General features: G+C 42.2%; 1 long non-coding RNA gene across 1 annotated transcript; it reads right to left on the reverse strand.

The window, feature by feature from the left end:
- Window positions 1-1,766: 1,766 nt before the first annotated feature.
- LOC108496782 lies at window positions 1,767-9,007 on the reverse strand. Its single transcript, XR_001874582.1, has 3 exons — window positions 8,902-9,007; window positions 4,064-4,303; window positions 1,767-1,903 (listed from the first exon to the last, which is right to left on the reverse strand). It is a non-coding gene; the product is annotated as an uncharacterized LOC108496782 (long non-coding RNA).
- Between the last annotated feature and the right edge of the window lie 10,204 nt (window positions 9,008-19,211).

The raw sequence follows: 19,211 nt of genomic DNA on the forward strand, positions 1-19,211 counted from the left end.
GGGAAAGAGCAGGCTGTTATACAGAAAAGGGAGAGCATGTAAAATAGCAGGCAGCACAGAGATGAGTGCAGAGGAAGCAGATCAGTGGGCCAGTCAGTACTGAGGTACAGGATGAAACAGCATAAAAGTAAACTATACCTGGGGAAATGTGGCTTGGAAGGTGCTAAGGGTGTACTATTTAAGTAGTTTAAGTTAAAAGGGACATTATGTACCAAGGAAAGACAAATTTCATGTTCCCTGTGTCCTCTGAGTGTAAAAAAGGTCCCTAACAAGCCAATTCTCAACAGTGGAAGGAGACTACATTAATGCATCCCTTCCAACCCAGTATTATCACATCTAGAGATCTCCTCTGTGCCACTAGCAGAAAAAACCTCACAGGCTGTATTTTTTCATTGAAAGCAGCACTGAAAACTACCCATTTGGCAACTAATGAATAGATCCTTATTTTCCTGCCTTTCTTACACTACAGGCTGTGAGACTGTCTGATCATCTGAATTTCAGAGCAGTTGTGCATAGAAAAAGAAGACAGCCTAAAGCTGCAATACCTGCCTGCCTGTACAAGTAGTCGCAGTAATTCCTTATAGTACCCCCACCATGCTGATAGGGAGGGCAGTGATGTCCCCCTTCTCTTTTCAAAGGAGAACAGTTAGCACCAGAAGTCAGCTGGAGGTGTCAGTGTGAGAGGACTTCAGAGTTCAATGCTTAGCTCCTGCTGAACCCTCATCTGACCTCTGATGCTGCTGTATGTTCAGAGGATAGCTGGGGAGACACAGAACATGTGAATGACAAACGAAACAGGAACCACTCACCCTAACCAACTACTGTCCTTTGTCTTCTCGTAGAAGAGCATTTATATCTGTCCTTTATTCTACAAGGGCAGTGAATTCATATATTTTTAATAATGAAAAAATATATTTAAAACTATTTTGCAGACCTTATAGCCACATCACTACTGCACAGTGAAATGCAGTCCCTTCTGACACTAAGCAGCATTGCAATGGCTTTGCCTTACACTGAGTAAGTGCCAACCATGGGGTTCACTGCACTAAAATCAGTATAGCATGTGGGTAACTGTAGACATTGAAACAACCAGTCAGCTGCAAAATTTGCTCATCTTGTGTGGATGTGTACAGAGTTTATGTATATATGCAAATCAAGCTATCACAAGAATAGATGTCAAAATAAACAGTGAAAATATAATTGATCATACAACAACAGCAAATCTTTTTTTCTCTCCTCATAAGTGCTGATTACAACAGTAACTATTAAATATATAAGATGCATGACTGTATCTTGATTTGATAACAGCATTTCTCTGCATTTTGAGAGCTTAAAAAATGGAGTAGTAACTCAATTATGTATGTTTATGAGCCTAATATAATTGATTTTCTGACCAGCAAGGATACCAGTGGGAATTATCTTGGTCCAAAGAAATCAGTGAATAATGACACAAAGTCCTGTTTTGGCAGAAGCACCATAAAGATGTCTTACATAAAAGTCCATAATCTAGCCAGCGTCAGAAATCCAAGCTGAAATCCAAATATATCAAGTTGATAACAACTGTTCCAGTACCACACGATAACACATGGTTCTTATATAGTGTTATTGCACAATGTTTTCATATGTAGCTTGTTTCTGTCTACATTGTCAATAATCAAATTGTAATGAGTGACTACCATACTACTTGACTGAATAAAACCTCGTCTTTCTAGGGCTGGATTTCTGAAAATGATGACTGCAAATGAGAATCTAATGCTTACTGCCATTCAGCTCTTCTGAAATTGTCAGTATGTGTCTGCATAAGCAAGGACCTCCAAGGGGTTTCATGGTGCAACTGATATGCCAAATGCTGAGAATCACCCCTCTTCAGTATGTCTTCATGGGGAGTGTTCTTGGGAAACATCTATTTAAATAGTCAGGAAAAACTGGATAGAAGGGGATGGATAGAATATCTCAAGCATAAATCACTGTACTTCATATACAAGCACTTTCACTGTAGTACTTTTGGACTATGTTATTCTCCACCTTAACTGCCCATATAAATTGCATTTTCAGCTTTCAGCAGAACTGTGTGAAGAAACATTTGTTTGTCTCATATGGTTCTTCACCCTTTTCCAAAAATTTTCTTTTCCCCACAATCACACAAGGAACTCGCTTTCTGTTAACTGCTCAGTAAAAGAGAGTGCCTCGGGGCTTTATTAAGTAGGATTTCTGAGAGACTGAACTATGTGTAACCTAAATTGGCTTCATAAGTGGTTTCTGGAGGGCATAGTGCAGTATTTATACGCATAATCGCCTTTCACCTTGATGTTAATTATATACTTTGCCATTCAAAATAAGTCATGGCCATGAGCTTAAGCATCTGTAAAGTAAACATGTCAGGAAAGTAAGATACTGTAAAATGAATTTAAATAGTCAATTCAACACTCCTAAAAATTCCTTTTCTTTTTACCCCCAATCTCTAGTGTGGTCCGAGCAGAAAACAACCATTGGTCTCTAAAAGGAGAGCAGAAAATTTTCACCTCTCTGGGTTGCTTTGTTATAAAATAGAAATATAATGCACAGTCTTTTTTCTCCAAATATGATAATAAAAGGGCCTTGCTGGTTAACGACAATTTGAAGAGTTATAAGTGCCTCAGGGTCTCATAAAACACATTTTAGCTAGGAAAAAAATTACATAATACGTCATTTTTGCATTTCATTTTCTACTTTTTCTTCCCTTTTCTAAATCAATGATATTTATACAAAAACAGGATCTTTATTTCTGATCTGTGTTCTACTCCACTGAAGTCAATATGCCAGATTTTTGAGAATGAATTTTTTCTGCTGGAGTTTGTTATGTGCTGCTTAAGTGAGGACAATAAGAACCCAGCAAAAATCACCATGATCCAGAAAGCAAAGTCTCTGACCTAAAGAAATGGCATCCAGAATTTACTGATTGCCAACAGCAAATAATTATGAGTTTGGAAGGGCCTGTTCCAGAGCTGGCCAGCTTTAAAGAACTGGCTCAGCTGAGACAAAAGTACTAGATTTCACAAGCACATTTTGGAGGCATTTAAAAAAAATCATAAAAAATATGCACTGCAAAATAAAAATATGGAGATGTTTTGGTTTAAATTGGTATCTGCCAACATGTTGACAGTCCTTTGAAGACTCAGTACAAAGAGGTAATTCAGGTTTTTTCCTGTCATTTCAGGCTTTGAAACTACCCTGCTCACTTTCTACTGAATAGCCCATCTAGGCTGTGCTCACTTCTAAATTGCCTCCTACTTCAAACATCAAAATTCTGTGTGAACAATTCCCTGTTTCTCATCTGACTGAGATCTCCATTTTTGCTCTCTTTTCCATTCACCATTTTGTTTGCCTGATACCCAAATGCTAATCAAGTCCTCAATGTTCCTCTGTAAGCCCACCAAAAAAACCCCAAACTAAAATATAAAAATAAATGTGTGTAGCTTCAGAAAAAGGCATGACAGAATTATGGAAGACAAAACCATTGAAAGGTTCAGTATCTGGGACAGTATTTTGGGGAAGTTTTTATGTTTTCTTCTAAACCACTGCTGATGGATCATGTTAAATCAGACTGCTGAGACAAATAATACTTTGATCTGAGCCAGTAGGGTTGTTCTTAGGCACCACCTGTACAATACCTCCATTCTCTGTTTACTCCCTTCTGTTTCTTTACAGAAGCTAAGCCTAAGCTTCTTCCAGAATAATTTTGTTGGTATCTGTCATACTCTATAAACTAAGCGCTATTTCATAAGCCTGCAACATCATCCCTTTGTGTCATACTGGCTAGTAGCTACAGGTATAATAGATCACATTAATACTAAAAATATCATTATGAAGCACTTTCTTTAAGATTACAGTACTAAAGTTTAGATAAAGAATTTCTCACCTCCTTCAGGATATTAACTGCAGACAGAAAAGAATGATGATGGCATTGACTAAGCACACAGTAGAATAAAAAAAAATTAAGGAAATTAAGTCTCTTCTAAGTCATTATTTTTACTGATAAAGTTTAATTTTGCCTTTATAGACTGCAGTTTAAGTCTTCACTCACCTCTAGAAAGTACCAGAGTCCTCCTGTACTCAGCACTGGTGAGACTGCACCTCAAATCCAGTGTTCAGTTTTGCATCACTGACAACAGGACATGGAGGTTCTCGAGCATGTCCAAAAAAGGGCCACTAAGCTGGTGAGATGTCCGTAGCACAAGTCAACTGGGGAGCAGCTGAGGCAGGTGGGACTGTTCAGCCTAGGTAAAAGGAGGCTCAGGGGAGACCTTGTTCTCTCCACAACTACCTGAAAGAAAATTGTAGCAGTGTGGGGGTAAGTCACTTCTCCCAAGTAACAAGTGTTAGGACAGGAGAAAATGGCCTCAAGTTGTGCCAATAGGAGTTTGGATATTGGGAAAAAAATTGTTCGCTGAAAGGCTGGTCAGGTATTCAGATAGGCTGACCAGGGAAGCAGTGGGATAACCATCCCTGGAAGTGTTCACAGGGCATGTGCATATAGCACTTGGGGACATGCTTTAGTGATCAGTGCAGTGGTGCTGAGTTAACAGTTGGACTCAATGATCATAGTGGTCATTTCCAACCTTAATGATCCTATAATTCTATGAAAGACATTCTCAGTTTTCAGTTCAAACTAGTCCTAATCCAAAATCCTCTGTGAGATGCTTAAATATTTCGATGGTTCTGTCTTCTTTGTAGCATTTCATGTTACTCATGCTGCTTGAAAACACACGTAGTAATAAACTGTCAATGCTGAGAATGTCCATGAACATTTTGAGGTGTTTTGAAAGAAGATGCAAAATTCTCCACTACCAATTATTAGAACAGTTGTTATAGTCTACTCTTATTTCCTTTCAAATTTTAGTGAATTCTATGTCCTTTCTTAGGAAAAGGTGTGAGCACCTTTACCCAGCTGATCATTTTTCTGGCACTTTGGAAAATATCTTATGCCCCATTATTAATAATCTTTTTGAAGCGTATCTGTTTGCCAGTACTTTGTTCCCTTCTATTTTCAAATTGTCAAATAACAGCTGAGGAATCTTATATGCAGCAGCTGATTCAAATGCATTATTATGTTCAGGTTGCACTATTGTACTTCAAGGCATCACTCTGATTGCTCTGGCAGTCAACCTTTTCCAGGCCTTGCCATAAAATCTGCTAGCTTATAGCATGTGGTAAGCATTTCAGAGATGACTCTAAGCCAGTTTTGTAACATGGTGTTTTAAGTATATAAATCAGCAACCATCAAGAATAATGATTCAAGCTATCAGGTTTCTACAACAGTGATGCAATTTATTAAACTGCTCACTGTTACTTGCAAAACAAGCAAAGCTGAGTTGAGATAAATAAGCTTTAAAATGTCATCATGAGGAATAGTATCTGAAAGGGCTTAATTGCTCATAGTAATGAACAAAATGAACAGACAGCATTAAAAAGTCACAAGGAGACAGACCTTCACCTCATTGCAGAGTTGTAGCACCACTAAGTACTGGATATCACATTCTTAAGGTATCTAAAGAGATACATTACTTATACCGAACCATTTTTAAGTAACCTTTATTTGGAAAGTATTTTACAGAAATGAATAATGCATATAATGAAGCATTACTGCAACAAATACATCCTAACCAACCTGTAACTGAAAAAGAAGGAAGAAGGTAATAAATTACTTGGAAAATGCTTAAATATCTACATGAGAAAGATCTGATACAGTTGTGACTGCCTACATCCCGCAGTGACAAAAGGGGTTTGTGCAACTAAAGATGAGAGAGATATTGATTCCTCAGTATCTAGTAGTATTAGCTGTAGCAAATTATTTGACACATTTCCCATTAACTACACCAGGTAAAGGTTATGGCTACAGCAAATTATTTTGGTAGTCAGTCTTAAGAGTAATTTTACTCCAAAGAATAAGAAAATATAAATGAATCAATATTTTCACCACAGCTGGCTGAAGTATAGATAAAAGCCCTATCATTACATTCACCAGCTTATTCTGTCATTAAATACACCTAGATTAATATGAATACTAAGACAACTATGACACGGAAAGTAGTAACAGAAACCAATCCCACACTGATACAAGAACACCCTTTTAATTTCATTCTTTTGTCCACTTCAAGCTTAAGCCTCCAAAAAGATAGTATTGGTCACAGCATTAATCAAATATACCAGAAACATTCATTATTAATCATAAAGCAGTGTTTAGTTTCAGGGGTTTACTATTACATCTCATGTACTTCAAAAATTATGTCTTTTTCCATTTTGATCCCATTAAATTGACTGAGAGCCTTTCCATAGCCTGCCTTAGTCCTGAGTGGGGTTCACAGACTCTCCAATAAAGGAATTCAAGTAAAAGCAACACAAATAACAAACGGGTTTATGCAGCAAATATATGAAATCTATAAAAGCTAAGTGAGCTACTATTAGGTACAGGTCTGGCTTATTATGCTTATTTTGGCAAAATGAGAGCTATCTCCAAAAACGAGGAGTCAGAATTCTCTCTGTTCTTCTTCCCAGTCGACAGAATTTCCAGCTCTATGAGAAAAGTTTAGTTCTCATAGGCCATTTGGCCCCTGTTCTCCTGCTCAGAACATCAGCTGGCCTGCAAATTAAAACATTTCCTATCACAGGGTGCATGTCCCACTAAAGCTACATCAACACCAAATGGTACAATCACCCTGGGGAAATGATCAAAGTCTAATGATACACTCACACACTTGTGGATATCACTTACTCTTGGTCCTTGAGCAAAAACCTCTTGTAACACTAACTACATTAAGCTTTCAATGTTATTGAAACATAAAACACAACCTTTACTGTTCAAATACAGTATCACAGGTAGTAATTCTAATGCTACAAAATCTTGTAAAAAAACCAAAATTCAATGGCCCCTTTCACATAAACCACTAAAAACACATTGGATGCTTTCGCTTGCATCCAGCTATTTCACTTCCATCGAGCTATTCCCTAACTGACTGGAATTGAGATAAGTTTCCAGGTATTAAGAAACTGCTGTCTCCCACCACCATAACAGGAATGTTTTCAAAACTTCTGATCGGCATTCCTGTTCTTCCTCTAGTTGTGAGAAGAAAAACTTATCTAAATCTACTGATGACATCATAGCTCAATTTTTATGAAAGAAAATTGAAAAAAATTCAGTAAGCATACCAAGAATTAGTTGACTGTTCATCAACATTTATGAAATAACAAGTAAGGACAAGGACAGAATTAAAATAAACAAATGTTACTGATAAGAGAACTCACTCCATCATCCTTTTGATGATTCCATCCCCATGAAACTTTTAATATGCCTTCAGTTCAGTGCAACAAAAAGAGAAAAGTAAACACTTTGTAGTTATTAACCAAGAGGTTAAAATAATCAAAATTTAAAGAACCTAAGCTCTGATCAAACTTTCACATGTCCTACTTAAAACTTTAGTTCAGTCATACTTGAAATCATCTACCAAAAAAATGAGGAGTTAAATATGTTAGGACTTCAATTTAACCATACAGAATCACAGAATATTCTGAGTTGGAAGGGACCTATAAGGATCATCAAGGTCCAACTCCTAGATCTGCATAGGATCATCCACAAGAATCCCACCATGGGCCTGAGAGCATTGTTCAAACTCTTCTTGTACTCCGACAGGCTTGGTGCTATGACCACTTCCCTGGGGAGCCTGTTCCAGTGCCCAACTACCCTCTGGGTGAAGAACTTTTTCCTAATATGTAACCTAATCCTCTCCTGACACAGCTTCAGGCCATTCGGGAAACGCTCTAATAGCTGAATATCTTTCTTATATTGTGGTGCCCAAAACTGCACACAATATTCAAGGTGAGGCCACCCCAGTGCAGAGCACAGTGGGACAATCCCCTCCCTCGACCAGCTGGTAATGCTTTGCCTGATGCACCCCCAGACACAGTTGGCCCTCTCGGCTGCCAAGGCACTGCTGACTCATCTTCAACTTGCCGTAGATTAGGACCCCCAGGTCCCTCTCCATGGCACTGCTTTCCAGCATCTCATTCCCCAGTCTGTATGTACATCCCAGGTTGCCCCAACCCAGGTGCAGAATCCAACACCTTCCCTTGTTGAACTTCATGTGGTTGGTGATTGTCCAGTCCTCTAATTTGTTGAGGTCTCTCTACAGGGCCTCTTTCCCTTGGAGGGAATCAACAGCTTCTCCCAAGTTTGTATAATCTGCAAAGTTACTTACTATCCCTTCCAGTTCTGTGTCCAAGTAATTTTTGAAGCTGTTGAAGAGCACAAGGCCTAAGATGGAGCCCTGTGGAACCCCTCCAGTGATAGGTCACAAGTCTGATGTTCCCCTCTGCGCTTGACCCGTGAGCCAATTGCTCACCCACCACTTGACGTGTTTATCCAGCTGTATCCCGGACATTTTGTACAGAAGGATCCTGTGAGACACAGTATCAAAATCTTTACTGAAATCCAAAAAGCGTACATCAACTGACTGCCCTTGATCAGCTGGGTAGGTTACCTTGTCATAAAAGGAAATCAGGTTTGATAACAGGACTTTCCTCTCATGAAGCCATGCTGGTTGTGACTGCATTGTGTTTAGGTGGTTTTCAGTACCTCCTAGAATAATCTTCTCCATAACTTTCCTAGGAACTGAAGTGAGATTAACAGGCCTGTAGTTTCCAGGGTCATCCTTCTTGCTCTTTTTGAAAACTGGGACAATGTTAGCCAGCTTCCAGTCAACTGCGACCACTCCAGATTCCCAAGACCATTAAAAAAATAGTTGAGAGAGGCCTCAATCTCATAAATATCCATAAGCACCAATTCATAGCATCTCCATTAAGTCAGTCTTTAACTACAACTGAGAAAAACTAATGCCAAAACAAATGAAACTGTTTAGCTACACTTACAGGGAGTTCCTGGCAGACCTTGGAATGCAGAAGCCTCGTCTGCTCTTGAATCATGAGGCCAAACTCACACACAGCACCAGGGAAGGCACTGTAGTTGCAGTATTTTACAGTACTATCACTATAATTACTTTGTGCCTCTCCTGTCTAAGATAAGAAGAAATAAAAAATAACATTAGGATGAAAAGTAGACCTCATCTACTTCTCAGAGAGCTTTTCTTCAAGCGCAAATACCAAGACAGTTTTCAGAAGCTCCCTTTAGGTCTTCCGCAGAATTTTTCCCCTATAAATGATAATACACACTTGAGCAGAAGCAATGTTTCCACCAACAGTTATAAGCTGATTATAAGCCACCATTCTACGAAGTTTGAAGCATATCAGGTTATTTTATTTTCATGGAGTAATTTCCATCAGCAAACACTGCAAGTGACTAGTTTGTATTTATTTATTGAGTATCATTTAAGGGCTTTTAGGGTCTTTTAAGCCTATGCTACCACAATAGTAACAGCTTCTGGTTTGAATAAAATGATACAAAAGTATAAAATAAGACAGAAGGTTAAATTGCCCGCACATGGTTGTAGTGATGCAAGGCCAGTGCAGCCATGGATAACATCTTTAAGACTACATGAGAGAAACAGTCCTGCAGAGCCCAGGGCAGGAGAGAAGGAGGGGAGGAGGTTTTCCACGCATAGCAGCAGAGTTTCCTCTTCGGACACTGGGGAACATGATGTTTTAGCAGGCTCTCACCCTTCATCCCATTTTGTGCCATTGCGGAGCAGACATTCCCCTACAACCTTTAGGCATCCACAGTGGAGCTGGGTCATACCACAGCCAGAAACAAAGCACTTCAAAGACACTCCTTCACTGCTGGAGTAAAATTGAGAACACTCATTACTTGAGATAAAAGGCAGTTTACCAGAAAAAGCAAAAGCCCTACATGCAATCAAAGCTGGAAACACCATCGCTGACACCACTGCCACCACTGCAGTGGGCTTCTCTGCCTGTGTATTGCCTCCTGCACTGCCAGAGAGCCCGGCCGCTCCTCTCGCTTCTGCCGTGTCAGGTCAGAGTCCAGCAGACCCACTGGCACATGCTGGTGGTGAAGCAAGGCCCCTGAAGACACAGCTACCCACTTCATGTGGGCTGGGGTTGGCCAGTAGCCATGGAGCCCATGTGTGGCCAGCATGGCCATGCAGCCATTGTGACAACACTGGTGAGGCTGGCTCTGTAAAGCCCTTGTGTCACAAAGGGCTCCACCCTGGCACCCCCTATAAAAGCAGAGCAGCCACACGCCGCTCAGCCAGCACCACCATGGCCGGCTACAGACGGAGGAGGGGCAGGGCTCGCAGGAGCAGGAGCAGGAGCCAGCCAAACCTGCACAAGACGCGTCGCGCCGGCCAGAGCCGCTCCCGCCGCCGGAACACGCGGATGAGGGGCCATGCCGGCTACGCTGGCCAAGATGAAACAGGCAGCCCCCCCACTGGCAGGCGCCGGCCCCCAAATAGGAGACGCAGACGCCGTCCCGTAGAGGAGGAGGAGCTGGAGGAGCCGGAAGAGCTGGTAGACCTCGAGTTTTAGAGCCAGACCCTCCGAGACCACCAGCCAGCCACCACACGGGCACGGCTACAACAATAAAGCATAGAAAGCTTGCATAATGGCTGTGGGTCTCTCTGGTGCACCTGCGTGGCAGCCATGGGTCTCTTCGGGTCCACCCGGGTCCTGGGATCATGGGTGGCTTTTGCGACTCACCTCAGAAGAGGCGGGTAACCCAGGTTATTATCAGTAAATCCCTTGGGGTGAATTAGAGTAAAACGACACTGAATAATCAGTGTTTATAAACATTTATATGTAAGGTTTGTTTTGGAACAATTTTATTTCAAAGCTAAACAGCTATGTTGCCATTTTCAATGTTATCATCTATAGCAATACAGCAATATTAGAGTATCTATAGCAATACAGAAATATTAAAGCATAGCAATAAAGCACTATTAAAGCATAGCAATATTAAAGCATAAAGATAACACTTAAGGAAATGCATAAGGGAAGAGAAAGGGAAAGAAAGTATAAAGGTGGAAAGATATATATATATAGTCATCACCCACTGGATCCAGCAATGAAACTTGGTAGTTGCAACTTCGTGCTTCTTCGTTGCACTGGTGGTCTGGGGGAAGCCTCCCCCTAAACTCCGAAGATATTATGAGTTACTATACAATTCCAGCTCAAGTGCAGGGAGTTTTTCAATGGATAGTGTCACGGGACATTTCATTGAGTCTCTGACATCTCCTAAGACAGCTACAGCTGCCTATTGTGTCAGCATCAATTGTGGTCCGACATTTGAGATGCATAGCCCAGGCTAGATGAGCAGAGTTATCATGTAAAGGGAGGACAATGGCATGTTAACAGGGATTCTCCCACCTTGCAGGATTTGCCTCTTCTTAGCCTCTTCCCTTATCTGGAGATCCGGTTTGTAGCTTCAGGTATACATCTGCACCCAGGATAATTGGGCAATGGCACCAACTTATCTGATCTGAAGGTCCTTTGGCAGTATTCAGTTTGGCGTGGGCTTTGCTGGGCGAGCAGCTGCTTCTTTTCAGTTTGCAAAAGTCCATGTCCAACAGCTGTGAGCAACCCAATGCATGGGAGTAACACGTGGGAGTGTTTGGGATCATAAGCGTGTACAACAGTGGTGCACACCCAGGAGCAGGAATACTCCTGTGAGGGAAGGGCATGTCCAAGAATGTGATCAGACAGATGTGTTCTTGTGCAGGACGTGCATGTTCAGGCATGATGTTCCCGTGTGGGATCTGTGAGTTGGAGGATGTTCTTGTGTGGCATGTGCATGTCCAGGGTTGTCCTTGCCCAGGATGAGGTGTGAATGTGTCTGCAACCCACAGCTGTGCCTGCCCCGTGGGGAGTGCACATGATGATGGCAACATGGATAACCCCTGCTCCTGGCCACTGGTCCCCTGGGCTCCCTTTTTAGTTCCTCTTATTGCAGGGTCCTGAATAGCTGAGCAGAGCCCACACAGAGAACACTCAGCGCCTCGTGCCCTCTCCTGCAGCAGTTTTGGGGCATAAAGGGTAAAGGCCAGACACAGAGTCGCCGGTGGCTCTTCCTGTCCCACTCCTGGCTCTCATCTCGGATGTTCTCTCACCCTCTTCCCACTCCTGGCAGGTTTGTCACATTGCCCTTCCCAGATCTCCTTGTGGGACCCTGTGATAGGCTTCTCAGCACTACTGAGCTTCCCCCTTCCTCCTCTGTGCCTGTAGTAGGCTTGTGTTTGTGAGAGCTTGGAATTGAGAAGACTGTGGGGAGAGCATCTGGGAGAAGATGCCACCAGTAGCTCCCGCGTCAGCCAGCTGGTTCCAAGGACTTGTCAATGGCCATGGCTGAGCCCATTCGCAAAGGTGGTAGCGCTGCAGGAATAAAGTCTTTTGGGAATAGATACAAGAAACAGTCCTGCAGAGCCCAGGGCAGAAGAGAAGGAAGGGAGGAGGTGTTCCAGGCATAGCAGCAGAGATTCCTCTGCAGATGCATAGGAAGGCCATGGTTTGCAGGTTCTCACTCTGCAGCCCATGTTGTGCCACGGCTGAGCAGATGTGCCCCTGTAGCCCTTGGACATTCATGATGGAACCGGGTCATGCCCTAACCCCAGCCAGAAACAAAGTGCCATGAAGCCACTCACTCCCCCCCACCAGCTGGCTAGGGGAGAGACTCAGAGGAGCAGAAATGAGAAAACCTGTAGCTTTAGATAAAAGCCAGTTTATTAGGGAAATCAAAAGCCACACGTGCAATCAAAGCTGAAAACATCATCAGTGCTACCAGCACCAACGTCGCAATGGGCTCATCTGTCTTTGTGGTGCCTCCTCCCACCACACCACCTGCACTGCTGGCCAGCCCTCCTATGTCTCCTGTGTCAGGTTGGTGTCCAGCAGACCCACTGGCACATGCTGGTGGTGAAGCAAGGCCCCTGAAGACACAGCTGCCCACTTCATGTGGGCTGGAGTTGGCCAGTAGCCATGGAGCCCATGTGTGGCCAGCATGGCCATGCAGCCATTGTGACAACACTGGTGAGGCTGGCTCTGTAAAGCCCTTGTGTCACAAAGGGCTCCACCCTGGCACCCCCTATAAAAGCAGAGCAGCCACACGCCGCTCAGCCAGCACCACCATGGCCGGCTACAGACGGAGGAGGGGCAGGGCTCGCAGGAGCAGGAGCAGGAGCCAGCCAAACCTGCACAAGACGCGTCGCGCCGGCCAGAGCCGCTCCCGCCGCCGGAACACGCGGATGAGGGGCTATGCCGGCTACGCTGGCCAAGATGAAACAGGCAGCCCCCCCACTGGCAGGCGCCGGCCCCCAAATAGGAGACGCAGACGCCGTCCCGTAGAGGAGGAGGAGCTGGAGGAGCCGGAAGAGCTGGTAGACCTCGAGTTTTAGAGCCAGACCCTCCGAGACCACCAGCCAGCCACCACACGGGCACGGCTACAACAATAAAGCACAGAAAGCTTGCATAATGGCTGTGGGTCTCTCTGGTGCACCTGCGTGGCAGCCACAGGTCTCTTGGTGTTCACCCAGGTCCTAGAATTGTGGGTGGCCCCCAGGTAAGCATGTTCATGTCCAATTCCATGTCCAACAGCTGTGACAGACCCCACACATGGGAGTCTTTGGGATCAGAGTAACAGGCCACAGACACCCCTGGTTTTTATCTCGAGCCACAAGTTTTCTCAGTTTTATTCCTCCACTTCTCTCCTCCAGAAAGTTACCCTCAAAGCCCCAGCAGTACACTGGGACTGGGCACAAAGCACCAAATGTTCTTCTTTGTGTGGGCTCTGCTCGGCCTCTTGAGATCCTGCAAAAACAGAGACCCAAAAATAGACTCTAAGGGACCAGTGGCAGCAGCAGGGACATCCATGTGGGCTTGGTCACGTGTACTCTCTGACAGGGAAAGATTACATCTAGTGTTTATGTTCATCTATTCATCCTTGAACACCTTCAGAATTTTTCATTGAATAGTATCCAGGCCTGAACATGTTTTATAAAATTTATATGTATTTTTACAATATCCTGTATATTTATTAGCAGCAATGTAATTTAAAGTAAAGGTTCTCTCCCCATAAATCTCCTCAGATTTCATTCTAGCAGTGACATTCCACTTAAGGATGTAGAAACTAGTTTACTAATGGAACTCATCCCATAGGTTCTATAACTTAGAAAAGTCTGCCTAGATTTAAAAATTGATTGGAAGAATTAATGGAAGAAAATCTGTCAAAGGCTATGAAGTATAAAGACTTCTCTTCAGGCCCATGAAGACTTGGGAGTATCCTCTGGGGAAGTTTATAAGTTTGACCTGCACAAACAGTGCTTTGGCATTCACTGTTGACCACTACTGGCCATTCTTTTGTAATTACGTAATAAATGAGAAGAACAAAGCCCAGTCAAAGAGAAAGAAAGTTCCATCTTTTGCCTGATATAAAGTCAGGCACTCAGAAACATCCATCAGTGAGACCCAATTCTCAACATAGAAAAGAAACATTTATTTCTTTATTTCCTTTCTGTAACAAAGAAATATGTCCTTATCAGCCTGCTACACTAAATCAGCTCTGGTCTGACATGCACTTCAACAGATGCACTTCAACACCTGGTTTGTTCCACGGTGCTAATGGACAAGTGTCCTCTGCATAGAAGCAATGGTTTTAATTAGAAGTTTGGTGAACCCAAAAGACCTCTAATGAGTCAGTGAGGTACCGAGACTGAACTTGCTATTCAGTCTTGTGGGAACCTCGAAGATTTGATGTAAAGTGCACTGCTGTATGTTTTGCTCCATTGCTGCATAAACAGTAGCAAGGCTGTCAGGCTGAAATGGTTCACAACTGCAAAATACCCTCACAGGCTCAAGAAAAGAAATAAATATGAAGGGAGGAGCAAACAATCCAAAACCAAAGATAATTGCTAGGGATAAGGAAAAGAGCTGTTTAGCATTTCAAAAGGCATCTTCCTTCCTATATATGATCACAGTGTTCCAAATCCATCAACAAACCCAGAAATCCTGAAGCTAGAGTAGCAGCTAGTTTGTTCCAAAGGAGATCACCCTAATGGTTGGTTATATATGGAGCTGGTATGTCAGTGTGGGCTAATCTGAAGCTACAGGGGCAATCTGTCAATTCTAACAAAGATAAATATAGCTTCTGCCTAACAGTGTTTTGCAATGCCAAGCGCTGGTCACTGGTTTTCCCAGCATGATGGATGTTATGGTCAGGTGTGGTGACATCTCATGACCTAAATAGCTTTCAGAGAATGGCTGGTTTGTTTTGAATGATGATGTATTACACTCCAGAACTCCCTGTGAAAAATGATGTCTCAGGCTTGCAAGTATTGCATGGACATGGATAAGCCCCAGCCAGTTCTTGGACTTGGTAAACCTCCTCATGTTTTTATTGCAAGTGTCTGTCCATATTTTTCCCATGCCTTACAACTCCCTCCCTTGTTTCTCAATCATCCTACATAAATTGATAATCACATCCTCCTCTGTACATCCTTGCAGAAGACATTGAAGTCAGAAATACTGCTAAATGAAGGTACTAAGCAACATCTGATTTCATCCAGAGATCATGAATCTTAGCCATGACAGCAACAGAGACAAAGATATTAACAGCTGGAAATCTAAACTACCATGTGGGTTGACCAAATCCAGACTTTACTGAGGCATTAGCTATCCCCTCATCAGAAATATCCAATTGCATAAATAAGAGATTTATTGGGAAAAAACAGTTTTAAGGCTAGATCCTTAATCCAAAATTAATCTCTTGTTAAAAAGAAAGTATTCTGTTTGTCAAAAAAATCTATTTCTGGTGTTCTGCAACATTTTACTACATAAGAATTTCTGCAACATTTTATCATGTTAAAATCATCTTTAAGATTGTAAAGATAAAGAAGGAAGAAAATGAAAAAATCCACCACTTATGACTGCAAATCCAGCTCTTCCTTTTCTTGTAGTAAGTCACTACAGAGCTATACACTAGTGATGTCTCTCTCTGTCCTAGATATGCATAGACAACCCTGCACAAAAAGTACCACCATTGACACTGGTTATGTGCTCCCACACCCCCAGAGGAAAATCCTGTAAGCAGAACTGTTGGGAGGCACAAAGCAGAAAGCTCTGAAGGTGACGGACTGCCTGTGGGCACAAGATTAATCTAGATGAGTTTTACACAAGCTTTTCATGCACTGATTTTTGGAGTGCCTGCCTGTGACCTGCAGCACCCAAGCTGCTCCAGTGCTTCCTCACCTCCTCACATTTGTCGCACCTCATATCTGCATCCAGAAATTGTTGTTGTAGTATCAGAGAATGGCCTGGGTTGGAAGGGACCTTAAAGATCCTCTAGTTCCAAATCCCCTGCAGGGTCAGGGACACATTTCACTAGGCCAGTACTGCATATGTATTTAAAACAGCTCAGCTCGTGCCAGATCCTTCTGTAATTCATGTACACATCCAAACTGGTTTCTGCAGATAAAAGATCCATGCTAGCAGAGCCATTTCAAGCCCCTTAATGAACTAGCTTGAAATAGAGCTGAAACCAAATCCGACCATTGTGGTACAGGCAAAACCACAAAAGAAGTCACTGAGAATAATACCAAAGCATTCCTGACTAGATATTATGGCTCCTAGTTTCTACTATTTTGTTGTTTGGAGTATGAGTGTTTTACAGGACTGGAAGTAAAGGCTTTTCTGTTGGATTAGTAACCCTGCAGGCTGCAATTTTATCACTTGAATCAGAAAGACGGGGAATGCTGGCAGTCAGTTTTTAAGCTCAGTCACATACCAACCAGTAACCACATTTAGATCTCTCATTGGGAATATCCAAATTCAGCTGAGGTCACACTTCAACTTCAGGATAATCAACTGTACTCCAGTCAAGCAGGCAACTCTGCTACAATGCCAAAAGTATCAGATCCATCAACATTGGAGCCATTTAACATGACATACAGACAAAACAAGCCCTAACCCAAATCTTCACCAAAGACGCAGTTCCTGTGACATAGCTCCAATTAGCAATTTACATGTACTGCAATATCAAACAGATTCATTTCTTCTTAATTTGTTTAAACAAATGCAGTCCTACCATCGAGTAAATGGTCTCATGGAGAACTGATTATAATCGCTTGTTCTTCTTCAGCATTACAACCAAAGCCTCCCTTGACATTTGCTCCCTCCGTACACATCAAAATTGTGTTTAAAGGATTTCCAAACATATATACTTAGGGAATTTTTCACAGGAAAACAAATAAAGTAAATCAAGCCAGTAAATTCATACCAAAGATGCAAAGATATGTGGTTTGTTTGGGTTTTTTTTTTCAGGACCTGACATTTAAAAACAGTTTCAGAAACTTTCATGATTTGTTTCTTTAAGGTATGAGGAATATTTTACAGCCAAACTCCTCTTTACAAGCTCATGAAAACTGCAAGAAAAAAACCACAAAGCCATTCACTTTTATTTGTTACAAGTAGAACTCTCACTGCAGGATGTTTAATATATATTGGCATCCTGATATATCCTCCTCTGCATATGAAGAATAAGGGCAATTTTCAAAAGAGTTTCCTCCAACTTAACTAAAAAGAAAGAGAGAAAGAAAAAAAAATTGAGAAAAGTTGTTTGTTACTCACCTTTCTAAGACAGTTAGAAAAAAAAACAGAAAAGCCAGAGTTTTCCAGTTGCCAGTGTGCAAGATATTATAGACAATGTATCTGATGACAGAAGGAGCAGAAGTCCAATCCTGCCTGTTTCAAAATGCATAGGTTATTTGAGCCTAAGAGAAATTTCCTCGAGCTATTACTACTGCAACCCCTTGAGATTCAGTAAGCAGTTCTTATTTTATTGATAATGTTTGTCCCTGCCCAGAACATGCGCATGACTTTATTAGTCTGAAATACTCAGTAAGTGGTTGTCATATTCTAGGGTTTCCATAAACAGACCGATATCACCAGAGCTTTCTAACATTCAGTTTGTTTGTTAACAGAATGGCAACTTCTGTCACTTCAGCAAGAGATTTGTGGTGTACTTTATAAATTATGTGGCATTAAAAGAAGAAGCAGGCAGAAAGTTTGTAAGGATATTTGGAGAGTCTTCTAGTTTGCTGCTGCTCAAATTCCCCAAATGCAATACTTATTATGATTTCTGGACCACATGCAGAGACAAGGGAAAATAGAAGATGAACTGAAGAAAGTAAAAATTAGCTTCAGAAGTGTAAGTAGATGTCTTATGGGAAATATGTATTCCTGAAAGGGTAGTGGAAGTCCCATGGAAGTGAAAATCAAATTTACTCCAAGATCTGCCTCAGGACTGAACTTATTTAGAAACATTAGTAATTCAGACCCAATAAGGAGGAAGTAGTATCTACATCTATTTAATTTCAGTATAATTATGAGTTACTTATGTGACATAAAGGACAAGACAAGATAAAAGTACATCAAATAAGGAACCATACTGGGAAAGGGAGATGGGAAGTTTCTGGTTTTGGTTGCATAATACCATAACAGGGAGATATGCAATCAAACCATGGAAGGTGGAAATTGAAAACTGCCAACAGGAAATCATTTTTCATACAACATTTAGACATATGGCAGAATTTACTTTCATTGGAGGCTGAAGATGCCAAACACTTAACAAAACATTGAAGGAACTCGGTGTTTATAGGGCATACATACACAATAATATAGGGTTCTGAAACCACTGAGTTGCATGCACTGATCAGAAAAGATATCTTTCTCGCTAACATCCATGCTAGCAATCCCTAAACTTGCCTAGCCAAAAGTGAAACATCAGGTAATCCTTGGGGTTACTTTGCATTCGAGAGTCTGACACTGCAAGAGCAAGAACCTATCCCAGTTAACCCAACCACAGTAACCAGAAGATGGCTCTGAAATCAAACTTAACCCAAGCCAAGCTAAAAATAAAATTAATCTTCTTGCAAAATACAAATACACAATTTAAAAATATAGACGTTACAGTGCAGAAAGTAAGAGACTCATTTGTTTCTACCCACCCCTATATAACTCTTGTTTCACACTGTATACTACCCAGCTGCACGCCACCAAGGGGGCTGCCCGCCCTCCTGGCCAGTCCCACCACCCCGAGGGGGCTTCTGGCAGCCACGGGGGCTGCAGCCCCAGAGGAGAGGTGAGGAGGAACTACGGAGCACACAGAGGATTGCCAGTTCAATCTGGGGGAGTGGGAGGGAGTACGGTGGGCCATGGGGTCCCCGGATGGGCGGGAGGGCAGAGTGGGCAGTCCTGCTTGGAGGGTTGTGGGTGGGAAG

Source organism: Lepidothrix coronata, unplaced genomic scaffold (genome assembly GCF_001604755.1).
Source record: "Lepidothrix coronata isolate B3197 unplaced genomic scaffold, Lepidothrix_coronata-1.0 Scaffold43, whole genome shotgun sequence".
Lineage (NCBI taxonomy): Eukaryota > Metazoa > Chordata > Aves > Passeriformes > Pipridae > Lepidothrix > Lepidothrix coronata.